We start from the raw sequence: 13,227 nt of genomic DNA, 5'->3' as shown, positions 1-13,227 counted from the left end.
CTCGCTGGCTTCGTGGAAGGAAGTCGTTTCTCGTGCCGCTCTAGGCACAGCGGCTGAAGATGGAGGGAGAGACCGGGGCAGCCGTAGAGAAAGAGGTTAGCCAGAGCCAGGCTGCCTCCTCACACCACGTCTTCTTCCCGCCACAAGATGGTGGATGTTTTCGTCAGCTTTGCGGACGTAATACTCACTCAAAGGGCGGTTCTATGAACTTGTCAAGGGGCAGGTCCGGTGGCAAGGGAGGTTAGGGCCTCCTACAATGCGGGCCAATAGCCCCTGCAGCCCCCAAACAAAAGTTCCTTCAGGTTCGAAGCATTTGAAAGAAGCGACCGACTGCGAGTCTTGTATTGATATACTACCTCACGCAAACTTAGGAAGGGAAGGGTCACGTAATAGCCTTCAATGACGGGTAACTCTTGCAATAATTCTTAACCACTTCTCTTTTATGCCACACTTTTTTGGATGTTAGGGGCGAAAAATCAAGCGATTGGGATGCCCAAATTAACCCTGAATTGGTCACATCCCAAAACTTTAGAAGATAACTGGCCTTAAATTAAAACTAACTGACTAAAATTTTTTTTGATCGCAATAAACTCAAATCGGGTCAAAATGACCCGACTCGAGTTTATTGCGGTTAACAATTTATTTTGTCAAAGCATTTGCGTCATTTTACTGCTACTAACTAAGTAAGTTGTTGTAATAAGGTTAATAGATTTTTATTGTTAAATCTGCAGTTAGATATACAGCAAACATTGCATGAACTATGGCTGATGCATAGAAAACGGTATCAATATTTATGCCGAGAAAATATATAAAAACATGGATTTTATAAAAAGAGGGAAATATATTGAGCATTACAGCATTTGAAGAAATCAGCCTACTGTATAAAACAGCCTAATATAAGACTAAAACAGAATTAAGCGTCGGATCAAAGGCGGAAAAATATCTGGTACGCTCACGGTCGCGTCGGGTTAAAACACCGGTTGAATCGAAACAAAGAAATACTTTAAAAATCCAATTTTAGCGGTCAGCGGTAGAATTACAAGAAATAATATGCTAGAAAAAATCAAATTTCGAAAGGCGTTATTTCATTTAAAAAAATCATCAGAGAAAATCCAGTCGAGTCAATATGACCCGACGCGACGAATCAAGGGACAAGAAGGGAAAAGTTGGCGGTAAAAGTTGATTAATAATGAAAATGTAAAAGATCAAAACTTGGTAAATCATCACCATAATGTAATAGAAGAACGAATGGACGCGAACATAAAATAAATAATGCATGCTCTGTGAGAAGTGAAACCGTCCACATAAACCTGCTATGGTTTTAAATTGCAAGCATTGCTTTCATTATTCCCAAGAGCGAATCGTAAAATAAAAGAAAAAATATCTGTCAAACAACGCTTGAAGTGACAGAGAGAGCACTACGTATATGCACATGCTATCGTTTCGGAAGAAAAAAAAATGGCAGTCCCTGACCGATGAAGCTATCACTTCTTTGGCGTAAATTGTGTAGGACCTAATGGCGTATGAATTTTTCTTCGCTCTATGCGTGGGCGTACCCAGCTAGGGGCAGGAGGGGGCAGCTGCCCCCCCCCCCTAGAAGAAAAATCGCAAATGTCTTTTAAGAAATTACTTTTTTTTTTCAAGCAAATAATTTTAAAAACGAATAAAGAGCTGCTACAGTTTCCTTAAATGTTGATTTAATTCACCTTTTCAATGCTTAAATCTCACCTATAACTTGAACAACCATGGCTTGCCCCTCCCCCCCCAGTTTTGATCCTAGGTACACCCTTGGTTCTACGATTTACAATGAATAATGTATTTATATTAATAATATGGAAAGCATAAATTTTGATAAAATATTAGAAAAAAATACGCTTTCACAAATACTATGCATCCAAGAGCTTCTCAAGTGATTCACGCACATCCATAGAGAATTGCTTCCTCTCCTCATGGCGTTGCAATAGTTCAGTAACTAATAAGTGGCAACCCCATGATTATGGGCAAAAAGATGCTTATTGTTGTCTCTCCTACCACCTCCTGAAGTATTCCAGATTTCTCCTGTAACATCTTCTATAGTACAAGCCAGTGACGTCATGGCAAAATTAGCAGTGCAGGAACGCACTATGCTAAACTTTTTCTAAAAGTGAAATATTACTCTGTGTGTTTTTTTATTACAAGTAATTATTTAAATTTTATTACGAATTTTTTTTTGTTTTGGTTACGAATATTAGAAATTTTGAGGCAGCAAAATTGATAAAAGTGTTATTTGACTATTATGCCTTTTGTTAACCAGTGCCGGTACGGCGTTATGGTACTACTGGCTCGACCGTGGTGATAGGGAAAGCGTGATGATGTGACGGACGGGAGGATTTGCAACTTGTGTACGTAGGCATTTATAATTTTAACGTAGCTACATAGCGGGGCTAATATAAGTATCAACTACAAAAATCTTTACTCGTGGTTACTCGCCTGATACGTATTCGCGCTCCCTTTTCTCTTAAAAAAAAAAAAAAAACAATCGCCTGCCAGAATAAAAAAGCGGACGCGAAATGAACGCATTCCTTGCAGGGAGGAAGGGCTGTGGAGTGTGCCAAAAAAAGACTGTATAGCTAAGAGAGAGATAGAGAGACATCCATAGCTATATTTTTTTTACACACAATCAACACACTCGCAGGCCATGTGTTTCTTATAGTCTCGAGTAGCACGCGAGAAAGGTGCGGGTCAAGAGAGAGGGGAGGGCAGCCTTTAGAAGAGGGGAAACTATGAGGAGTGTGTGTAAATGGCGAAGAAGGTGGAAAGGTCTGAGGAGGAGGGACAAGGGGGGAAGACGTAAGGAGTGGCTTTTTTACGGGCCCGCCACGACAGAAACCGGATGGAAGAATGGGATGGGGGGTAGTGAAAGCTACGCTGATAATAAGTTATAGTAGCAAGTAGTACAGTGGCGTAGGCAGGAATTTCGTTCCGGGGGGGTCCAAAACCAGGGGGGAAAATGTTTAAGTTTCCTTGGAAATTACACTATTACTAAGTTTACTTGGAAATTACATTATTACGTCGACACAAGTCGACTTGCGTCGCGGTTTTCGTGTTCCATTCTGTGTGTGTCGCCGACTGTTGTGACACAATTAAACAAACGGTAACGCGCAGGAATTGGAGAGTTATAAACAGTTACCGCGAGTCGACACAAGTCGACGCGTGAGTCGCAGGAATGGTAAGCACCCAGTAACTCCACTCACAAGTTGTCATGGAAAATAACCAATAATGGGGGTTGTTTATGTTTGGAGAGGAAAGCGTGAACACGGAAGTTGATAGAATCTTTTGTACTTAAGAAGAATAAAGAAGTTAAAAAAACAGTAAGTAGTGATAAAATACTTAATTCTATCGCTACAAAACGATAACTTATACCACTTTATTTGTGGTATAACTAATAGTGTAATATCCAAGAAAACTTATAGTGGAATACCACAAAGTTAGCAATGAGTTTGTTAATTTTGGGAAAATGTTTTAAAAACATGCACTTACTAACTAATTCACTTTTCATAATCGAAAAAACTTAATTTGCTTAAAAAAATATTTTTTAAATTCATCATTTTTCAATATTTTGTTTTCTTTTATGAAGGAATATAATTGTGTTATTATATTTCGAGGATGGGGTCTCCCGGCCTTGGCAACGCCACTGATGTAGCAGAGCGAAAACGTAAGTACGAATGGCAGAATGGAAAACGTTCAGTGAAAAAATCTAGAATTACAGCATTATCCTTCCCGTCTTTTCTTTTTTCGATTCTCCTATGAATTTTATACACATCCAATTATTAGAATTAAGAGAAGTTTATGGAAAAAATTAGCAATAAATAATTAATAAGGGGCACTATCTCATTTGTTTCACCGAGACTCGAACACCGGGTGCCCGTAGCAACGTTTACATAGCGCGCTCCTCAACGCACTCGGCTACACCGGTAATTAATAGTAAGTTCTTATTTGAGGTAATTAATAATTAATAATAATAATAATTAAATTTTTACTTTTCTTATCTCTCTAACCCAGGCCAATGGTGAAGAAAGCCGTGGCACTTATCCCACATTTCCAATCAAGTTTCAGAAAATGACATAAGCATTTAGATCCCGTATACGACGCTCACGGAGACTTATTAGTACGAGATTCCAGTTCGTATTCGTCAGCGTTAAAAAAATACTGAGGAACATGGTGATATTAGCGCGAAAGTTAGCTTGAAATATGTCGACTTTGAAAATATGAGCAATTTGGCATGAAATTTTAACTCAACTATGATTGATTTTATTTAGATTAATTTTATTTTTCCCTAGTTTTCACGTGATTCGGCCGTTAAATTACACGCAATAAAAAAACTAAACCTCCACAGCAAAAAATCCGCATGGTGAATCAAAAACCAAGTACTGTTCCACAAACTTTAATTTGCTATCGATTAGTTTCAACGGCTATTGCGTCATTAATAAGGCAAATAGCCAAGCAGCCAAGCATCCGCAGTTTACATAATCGAAGGATATCACGCAACAGCAAGGTCGGCCAACTAGCAAAAAAAAACTCTCTTCTTACACGTTCTACCTAGTATCATACGTCTATAGACACAAAAAATCTATATGAACGAAGAGCTTCATTGAATTATGGGCATCAATGAAGGACCATAATGAAAAACACACTTTACGGCGCTGCCAAACGCTAGGGATATGCTTTTAGCATTAATCGATGCGAAGGGCCGCTTCATATACAAAGATAGAGTTCCATACGTAGGAAGGGAAACCAACCGAGAGGCGGTATACGATCTCATATCATACGCATGATAGCATAAAAAGAAGAAATATGAATACGAGACGGGAATGCCTGACAAGTTGAGTGGGGATGCTTTGAAGAGAAAGCACGAGATCTGTGTTCCTCCCTTGCAACTCGGCAGCGGGATAGGGAAAGGGGGGCAGAAGACCCCCTCCCTGCACACCCCCCCCCCCGCCGCGTCTCTGTTTTGGTCCGTCCGTCTCGTTTCTGCTGACTGCGATCAGAGAACGTGCACAAGATGGCCGCCGAAAAAGCCGCGGCTCGCGAGACTTGGCCGTGGTTACCGCCACGAGGCGAGGCGGCGGTCGCGGTCTCGGAGGGGAGGTGGATTATCGCGGAAGGGGAAGGAAGGGGGAGCCTGTCGAATTCCTGCGAGAAAGTGGGAGGGGAAAGGACGAATTACTCGCGCATGCGCACTAAAGCACCAAGCGCACAACAATACGGAGAGTCGTCTACTTCCCCTCCTCTCCTCATTCCACTCTTTCATCCATCCCCTCACATATGGAATCAAAAAAAAAGAGAAAAAAGATATACAACGGACCCCCACCTCTGTGTGACGTCACCTACTCTCTCCCCTTTTCATTTATTCCGTTTCCATCCCCATGGAGGTTTTTTTTCCCCTCGCGTAACTAAACACAGGAACTTGCTTTTTTTATGCAAAGTGGATTTAAAAGTGGGCAGTGGAGCAATAATGAAAATATCACGTCAGGTCTAATTAGTGGGCACAAATTGATGAATCGGTGTCATTGTTTTATTATGCGGCCGGTAATGCGTTAAATACAGTTAATCATTAAGTCGGCTCATTCATAAAAGATAATTATTGAGTATCAATATGAAAATTCAAGCAGAGCAGAAATATAACGGAGTCAGTGAAATACGAATCCATCCGTTCATTTTGGAGCCAGTCAAAAGGAAGAAATAATAATTGTGAGTATATTTATAAAAATTAGCACAGGATAAATATTCTGTTTACACCTGCCATCTTAAATGGGATTGTATGTTAAAATAACAATCCGGCCGGTATTATTTATTGACCAAACGGCCATTTTTACGCTTTTAACTTGGAATTAATAATGATATAATTTTTAATAAAATAATAAAGCTTTAAACTCAGATAAAAATAATAAAAGATACAAGGCTGTGTCACCGCGGTTTAAAATTTGGCAAGGAAGCTACTTAAATTATTGACTTTCCAATCATTATTACAGTCAAGGCATAAACTAACATGTCGATATGTGTGTACATAGCTTTCTTGCATGTCCTTGATTACATCTACGCCATTAACGACTTAAGCAGTCTCCGATTGAGTGGGTATTCTCTGTAAGAGCAAAGCTCCTGCCACAAATTTTCACGTACCTTAGAGGCAGCACCTAAAACTACATAAACAATGGTTAAAAATCATCATATCCTGCAAAAAAAAACCCTAGAGACGCCATGCACAGTATCATTTAGATGCTATTCTCCAAATCCTGATGCGTTTGGACAATTGCTCACGCAGATTAGGATTATTTATCTCAATTACCCCTGAAAACAGCACAGTGTGGCCTTTACTTCGGGAGTTTAAAATAATAAACGACAGACGATCATACCAATCTTCCTTTGGTTTTGTTTTAAATTCCACAAGCATCCAATTTGAAGTGACGAGATATCTTTCGTTCATATAAAACAATTTATCAACCAAACGGAATAATAATGGAAGTCTCGGATATTGGTAACAAGTTTAAATGCTTCATTAAATATGAGTTAAATGCGTGCATTAAAATACCTATTTTTCGCCCATATGTTTAGTATCACCATGGATACTTGTTTAGAGTTGGGTAGAACCACAGCCGCCTGTAGAACTTGTATATTGTTATGAACACCCAGACCAAAAATTGTAGAAGGAGAGGAAGAGAATATTCAGAGTAGAATCGAATTACAAATTTCTAATTAGGTATCTAAATCTAAGCAAGGATAAATAGCAATACTGCAACAGTATACTGAAAAAATTCCACGAGGTTTGATCTCATTTACGGCTAGATGTAGCGCAGAATGATTTTTTTTCATGACGAGAATGAGGTACAGTTTCCGTTCATTTTTGCAATCGCCACCTACCTCCATCCGTTGCGTAACTAACGGATCACAGTTAAAAAGAGTCGTCTCTCGCTTTCTCGCACGTGAGCCCTCCGGGCAGGGAATGCGATGCGTAAACGAACGCAAAAACAAAACGATTACGCGAACTACACCCACATTGAAGAAAAAAATTGGCATGCAGAAAGAGAATGGATGAATTAAAAAAAAAAGAGAAAAAATAAATAAACAGCATCGCGAGACGCGTCATACTTGCGACTGTTTTTAAGAGGACGTGGAAAATGTTCGTGAGGAAAACATGATAGCTGCGCGTCCCGTTGAATGACAGACAGGAAGCGCACCACGAAAGGTGACATTGTGGGAACAGTTGAAGTCTCGCATAACCAGATGCAACTGCCATTCAGCCTAAGAAATGCTAAAAATATATATACATGTACTTACACGTTAATCACGCGATCGAATGGAGCTGCGGGAATAAAAGAAGTAAGATTCACTCTTCAAAGAGTTCAGAATTGCCTGCGGAATGGATATGTTTGCAATTCATTTTTTTCGTGGAGACAATGTCATTACGGATAAAAGCGAATGTTGTTTTTCCGATGCTTACAATTTCTGCGGCTGGGTGGATGAAACGATTTCAAGTTTCTCATTCTATCATTCAATGTTCCACTCGCAATAATTTTAGTCTTTTGCATTGTGGTTTTAACGCTTAAATAATGATTTCTTTCTTGAGAGTTCACAATGACGGATTCCTCAATGACCGGAGACTCTTCTTGAACAGCAAATAGCAAATACAGATCATCTGACCTTCTTCCTTTTTTTCCGCTTCGTGTTCCTTCGCGCACGACTAGGTCGAGTGACTTATTTCATTGTTCCAACCTCCGCCTTTCTGTCTCTGAACGTTCTTTTCTATTCAGACTTCCTTCTTCCATTAACTCCTACGCCAAATGTGTTCCAAATTTTGATCCTTTTTTCATCCCTCATCCATCCTGTACCATCACTATCATAATTTTCCCCTTACTCCTAGCACCACCCGATGAAATTTACTATTCTTTGTTATTTATTTGTAAGTACTGTTGAATATTTTTCATTAATTATTGGTTACGTTTCTTAATATTATTAAATTGTTTCTCCTGTTATTGAGAGTCCTCTGTAATTGGCCTCGAGCTGTTTGGGAGCGGGATTAAATAAATAAATAAATTTGCGAAGGTGATAATCACGAAATTTTAAATCAATGAATAGAGACTAGAGGAATAGATATAATGCCTGTAATTGAATGCCAATAGGAAATTCACTGTGATACAAGGTTTAATATACAAGGTTTAGGACATTTTGATAAAATCCTTCTTACACAGAGTGGAATGACCTACCTGAAGTTATTTTTAAGATCTTCCCTTCAAATGCGAAAATGTTTAGGAAGAAGTGTGCATCACTCATTGATTACTTACATAGTGGTTTAAAAAGGAGAGTGTGAAATTGGGTCAATGTTCATTTTTAGTTGTATTATAATAGAATTAATGTATTTAATGGATTGTTTGAAATTGGTTTATTGGGACAATGTTAAATTCTTAGTTGTATGAGATTAGAATTAGTGTATTATTTTTACCATGGATATCTATTCTGTTTCTAAACTTTGTATTAGATATATAGAAACTTGGTATGTACACATTTGTTATTCATGTACATCTAATGCAGCCACCAGGCAATAGCCTACTTGCAGCAATGTATAATTATAATTATACCAATGGATATCTTGCAAAGTACACGGTGCAACAAACGAAGTGGACTTGTCAGCTTAATATAGTCTGAGGTTTCAGGCGAGATGGAGTGGAAACGTGACATAATGAAAATGAAAAAGCAGGAGCAATTTCCACAATTTTACATTTATTAATACGACCGGTTTCGCTTTTCAGCATCATCAGGTGTTGAAAATGATGATTCTGAAAAGCGAAACCGGTCGTATTAATAAATGTAAAATTGTGGAAATTGCTCCTGCTTTTTCATTTTCATTTTGTCAGCTTAAGTTGCCGATAGGCGCCAACGTGACTCAAGGGTTGAAAATCGGCTCAATACACCTACACGCGAAAGAAAATCCGACAGCCTTAACAATGAAAGGAAGTAAAAAGTACCGTTAAGTCACCCGCTGTAGTTAGACGAGCGATGCACAGTGGCGTAGCCAATAATTTCGTTCGGGGGATTCCAAAAACCAGTGGGGAAATTTTTTGGAAAACGGTACCAAATAGAGGGTTTCAAAATAATTTCAACACTTTTCATAATCGAAAATATATCATTTGCGAAATAAATATTTAGTAAATGCATTATTTTTTAAATATTTTGTTTCCTTTTATGAAGGAAAATTATTTGGTGGTTTCCTATTATTTTTTTATTGCGTATATCGAAAGATTATTACTCCTGGAGTACACATTTCACGCTTTTAGATTTTTATATGGCGATATCTATTTTCGCGATTAAATGAAAAGTGAAAATTTTCAAGCGCGCGAAAACGCGACGGCCAAGTATGAATGCTGGGAAAACTCCGTGTGACGTCGTTCTGGTTCCCGCTGCCGCAAGTGAGGTGACCTTGGGGCGAGGCTTTGAGCGCTGATACGACGCAGGATGCTAGCAGGTAGCAGATTATTAATACCTTATCAAACGAAGAAAACTTTCCGACCTTAGCCAGTTTTAATAAGTGATTATTAAGACATGTTTCCCTGAGTTCTGTGCCTCGTGCATGCATTGGTAATATCAGGCGATGTAAAGCTCTTATCTACTCGTATAGAAACTAGGTCCCTGTGACGTCACGTGGAGTGGCATCGCAAGGGCGCCAATCTTGCCAATGCAGTTAAAATTGACCATTGACATTCGTCTAAACTGGGAATCCTAAAATAATTTGTATATTATGAATGCACTAATGACGGGTAACGAATCGCAATCAATGCCTTTCGTTTTCTTTGATGGAGGAAACTACCCTATTGTGTTTTTATATTTCGGAGGGTGGGGGGTCCGGCCTCCCCCCCCCCCCCTTGGCAACGCCACTGGCGTTGCATATTCGCTGAATCTACCACAATCCTACTCTCAACAGCTGCAGTTGTACGAAGATGAAAAGGCACAGTAAAAGCTGCTGCGTGTAGTAATCCCATGTTACGAGACCCCATCGCACTGTTAACATGCGCCACGAGAAGTGCACGAAAGTGCAGGGCTCTGTTGACATCGCGGAGCTAGGATAATCCCATAGCACAAGCAGAATACTTTTTTAATAGTCATTTGAAGGTACATTACATTGAGGAGAACTAAGTATTTGACCCGATAAATATTTATACGAACTATACAGAACTACATTATGAGAAATATAGTGAAAAAGCATCCAGATACGAACCATAGAAACCGAAATCGAACCATGCTAAGCACAATTATAAAACAGTTAACACTAGAAAATTCACATAAAATTAGGATAGACAAATGAAAATAAAAAAATAATTGTATCAAAAATAGGCACGATATCATTAAATAATAATAACAATAGTAATATAATTTTATAGTTCGCAGATTGTTACATCCGATTTGAACATATTATTAAAGACCAGTTTATAGCTCAGGAATAATTTTTATAATTAAGTATGGTAATAAAATTAAAATCCTAAACAAGTGTATAACAAAGAGATTACTTAAACATTTTCATAGCAAATGGTATTTTACGATTCAGGATAGTAAAGGCAAATATAAAATTCATATTTGCTTCCATATTTGCTTTTACTATGCTGTATAATTTTTGAAAATAAGGAAAATTCAGGTGAATCACATAGTAATGACGAATGCCCTGCAAAAACTGCATCGGCCGGAAATCGAACCCGTGCCGCCCGCGTAGCAGGCGAGAATTCTACCACTGAAACACCGATGCTTAAATAAGAGATAATTAGAATCTCTAGCGAACGAAAAATATGGCAAATTTCAAAAAGTTGCCCAGTAATCAACCCTAATAATAACTGGTGTAAAGGTTGGTATCTTTAACATAGATAGTAATATACTTTTTTGGGCGTAAAACGGATACGATTAGTTTTAACATCATCATGCATCTACGCCCTATGATATAAAAAAGTTCCGATTTTATGCTCAAACAATTGTTGGAGAGTATCGCAACAAACGACATTATAATTACTCCATAGACGGAGCCTAAATTTTCAAGAAACAAGAATTTTCATCCGAAAATTTTCAATAGACTTTAAGAACAGGTGATAGATCCACAATCTCAATAATTATTTCCATATTTATTGCGTGAAAACGATTGGAGCGAAGTCCCATGAAGTGTGGGTGCATAGTCCTAAGGTCTGAAATGCATTATTCTAGTATTACAAACTAAGTATTGTCGTCAAACTATAAAAAAAACAACGCGGCAAAAACCCGGAAGATGGAGAGATCGAGGAAGTAAAAAGTTTATTTAAGTTGCTAAAAAAAACTATTTTTTTACAAATATACAAATGTATATAAACATATTTTTTTACTTAATCCCAAATCATAAGAAGTTAATTCAGAAAACTAAAAAATTCTTTTGACCAAAACGGTCAAAGAAGAAAAAAAGTTGCATCGGCCGGGAATCGAACCCGGGCCGCCCGCGTGGCAGGCGAGCATTCTACCACTGAACCACCGATGCTTGATATAGGAGTTCCGCTGCATCGGGGAGAATTTCACATGGAGCCCCGAACGTTTCGATGTTGACTATCTTCCTTTGTCCTGCCTCCAAACTCGCAAGGGCTCTGGGTCACGGCTGTAAGGCCACAAAAAAAGAGAACCCTGAGGGAACAACAAGTGGAAAGTGAGGGACAGCATAAAAAGCGAGGAGAGTCGACTCCCTAATATAACATACATCAAGAGGCTCGAGGAGACTTTGCCTGCCTAGGGGTCATTGGGTACGCCGGCATAAGACCTCAGTCAATCGGGGTGAGTGGGGCTTTTGGGCCCCCCCAACGCAAGGGAAAAGCGAAGGTATAAAAGGATGAGTTACGATGGATGCTAGAGATATTCCCGGAACAACAAGGGTGCCTCATCACACCTGTGGTCTGCAAGCGGTGCTGTGCGTAATGGCATGGGATGATTAGCTTACAGCGTTTCCAAGGCAATCACGTTAGAGTTTTCAAAGTACGCTGAATAATATAGAGTTCTTTTAAAGCTAAATCTCGTTGAATTCTTACATGGTAATAAATTAAAAGTTACTGGGAGTTTCACTTTCAGTAATACTTTCATTCCACGACCGCTTTCAATACATTATGCTCTATTTACACTACCTCCAGGATATGAAGTTAATACAAAATGTAATAAAAACCGGTCGTGAAACTAAAGCATCTGTGGAATATCGCCAGCTACTTAAAATTTATCAATAAGCTGTATAAATAACCCTTTTAATAGGAGATGAAATTATATCGAATATATGTTTTCATTTCCCATTCAATTACGTGAGTTTTGTTTTTCTCTTTATTTTGGACAGTGTTTTCCTAATTAGGCATAACCCTAGAGTAAGGACACATAGAGGGCTCACCGCAAATGCAAAAATCTTATATTTTTTTGATGTAGTTCTGGTAGAATTGATCAGATGGCGAGGAATAATTTTTTGCTATTTTTGAATTTGTTCGTTCCACAAGTATGAACATATATTCTGAAGCAGAAAGGATTTAGTTTAGTGTTGATAATAGTAAGTCGATTTTGTTCATAGGAATAGTAATAAAAATGTCCTTGAATTTCGGCTAGTAATTTCACTTTTCTAAGTTTATATTCCTAATCCATTTGCCGGCAGACTGTACTTAGAATTAAGTAGAAACTTGCACGAAAGTATATTGTACATTTTTTTCATACTGGTTAACTTTAATTTGTTCTCAACTCATTTTAAACGTTTTTACGTTTGCTTATAAATGTTTTGGACGAAATATACGAACTCTATGATGTAACTTAAGTTATTTGAAGTCTAATAGTTTCTACAATCTAGCATTTTTAATTTCCGAACGGAAGACGACGACATCCCAAGCAATATCCATGTCACGTAATCTAATGCGAAGGTCTGAATCGTTGATCTCAAAAAATATTTTGGGTTTTCGACCCGATTCCACCCTATGGCAAACAACGAGGCGAAAACGAGAGGTTAACGAATCACGAAAGTCACGGGAGACTACGAGACAACATTCAAAGCCATGAATATCGGCCACGAATTTCGAAATGTTCGTCACTTCGATCGAGTCAACTTTTCATAAGGCAATCGATGAAACACTAAATTTTCTGATTTTCATATAAGTAGATAGGCTTCAATTCCATACAAGAGGCAAATATATTATTGAAGTTATTATGTTAAAATCAAGTTGAATTCCTAAGTTT

The 13,227-nt window shown here is 38.3% G+C and overlaps 1 non-coding gene across 1 annotated transcript; it reads right to left on the bottom strand.

Moving 5' to 3' along the window:
• Positions 1-11,447: 11,447 nt before the first annotated feature.
• Trnag-gcc lies at positions 11,448-11,518 on the bottom strand. Its single transcript has one exon. It is a non-coding gene; the product is annotated as a tRNA-Gly (tRNA).
• Positions 11,519-13,227: the final 1,709 nt, after the last annotated feature.

Source organism: Ischnura elegans, chromosome 6, assembly GCF_921293095.1.
Source record: "Ischnura elegans chromosome 6, ioIscEleg1.1, whole genome shotgun sequence".
Classification (NCBI taxonomy): domain Eukaryota; kingdom Metazoa; phylum Arthropoda; class Insecta; order Odonata; family Coenagrionidae; genus Ischnura; species Ischnura elegans.
This window is presented reverse-complemented; position numbering and strand designations above follow the sequence as displayed.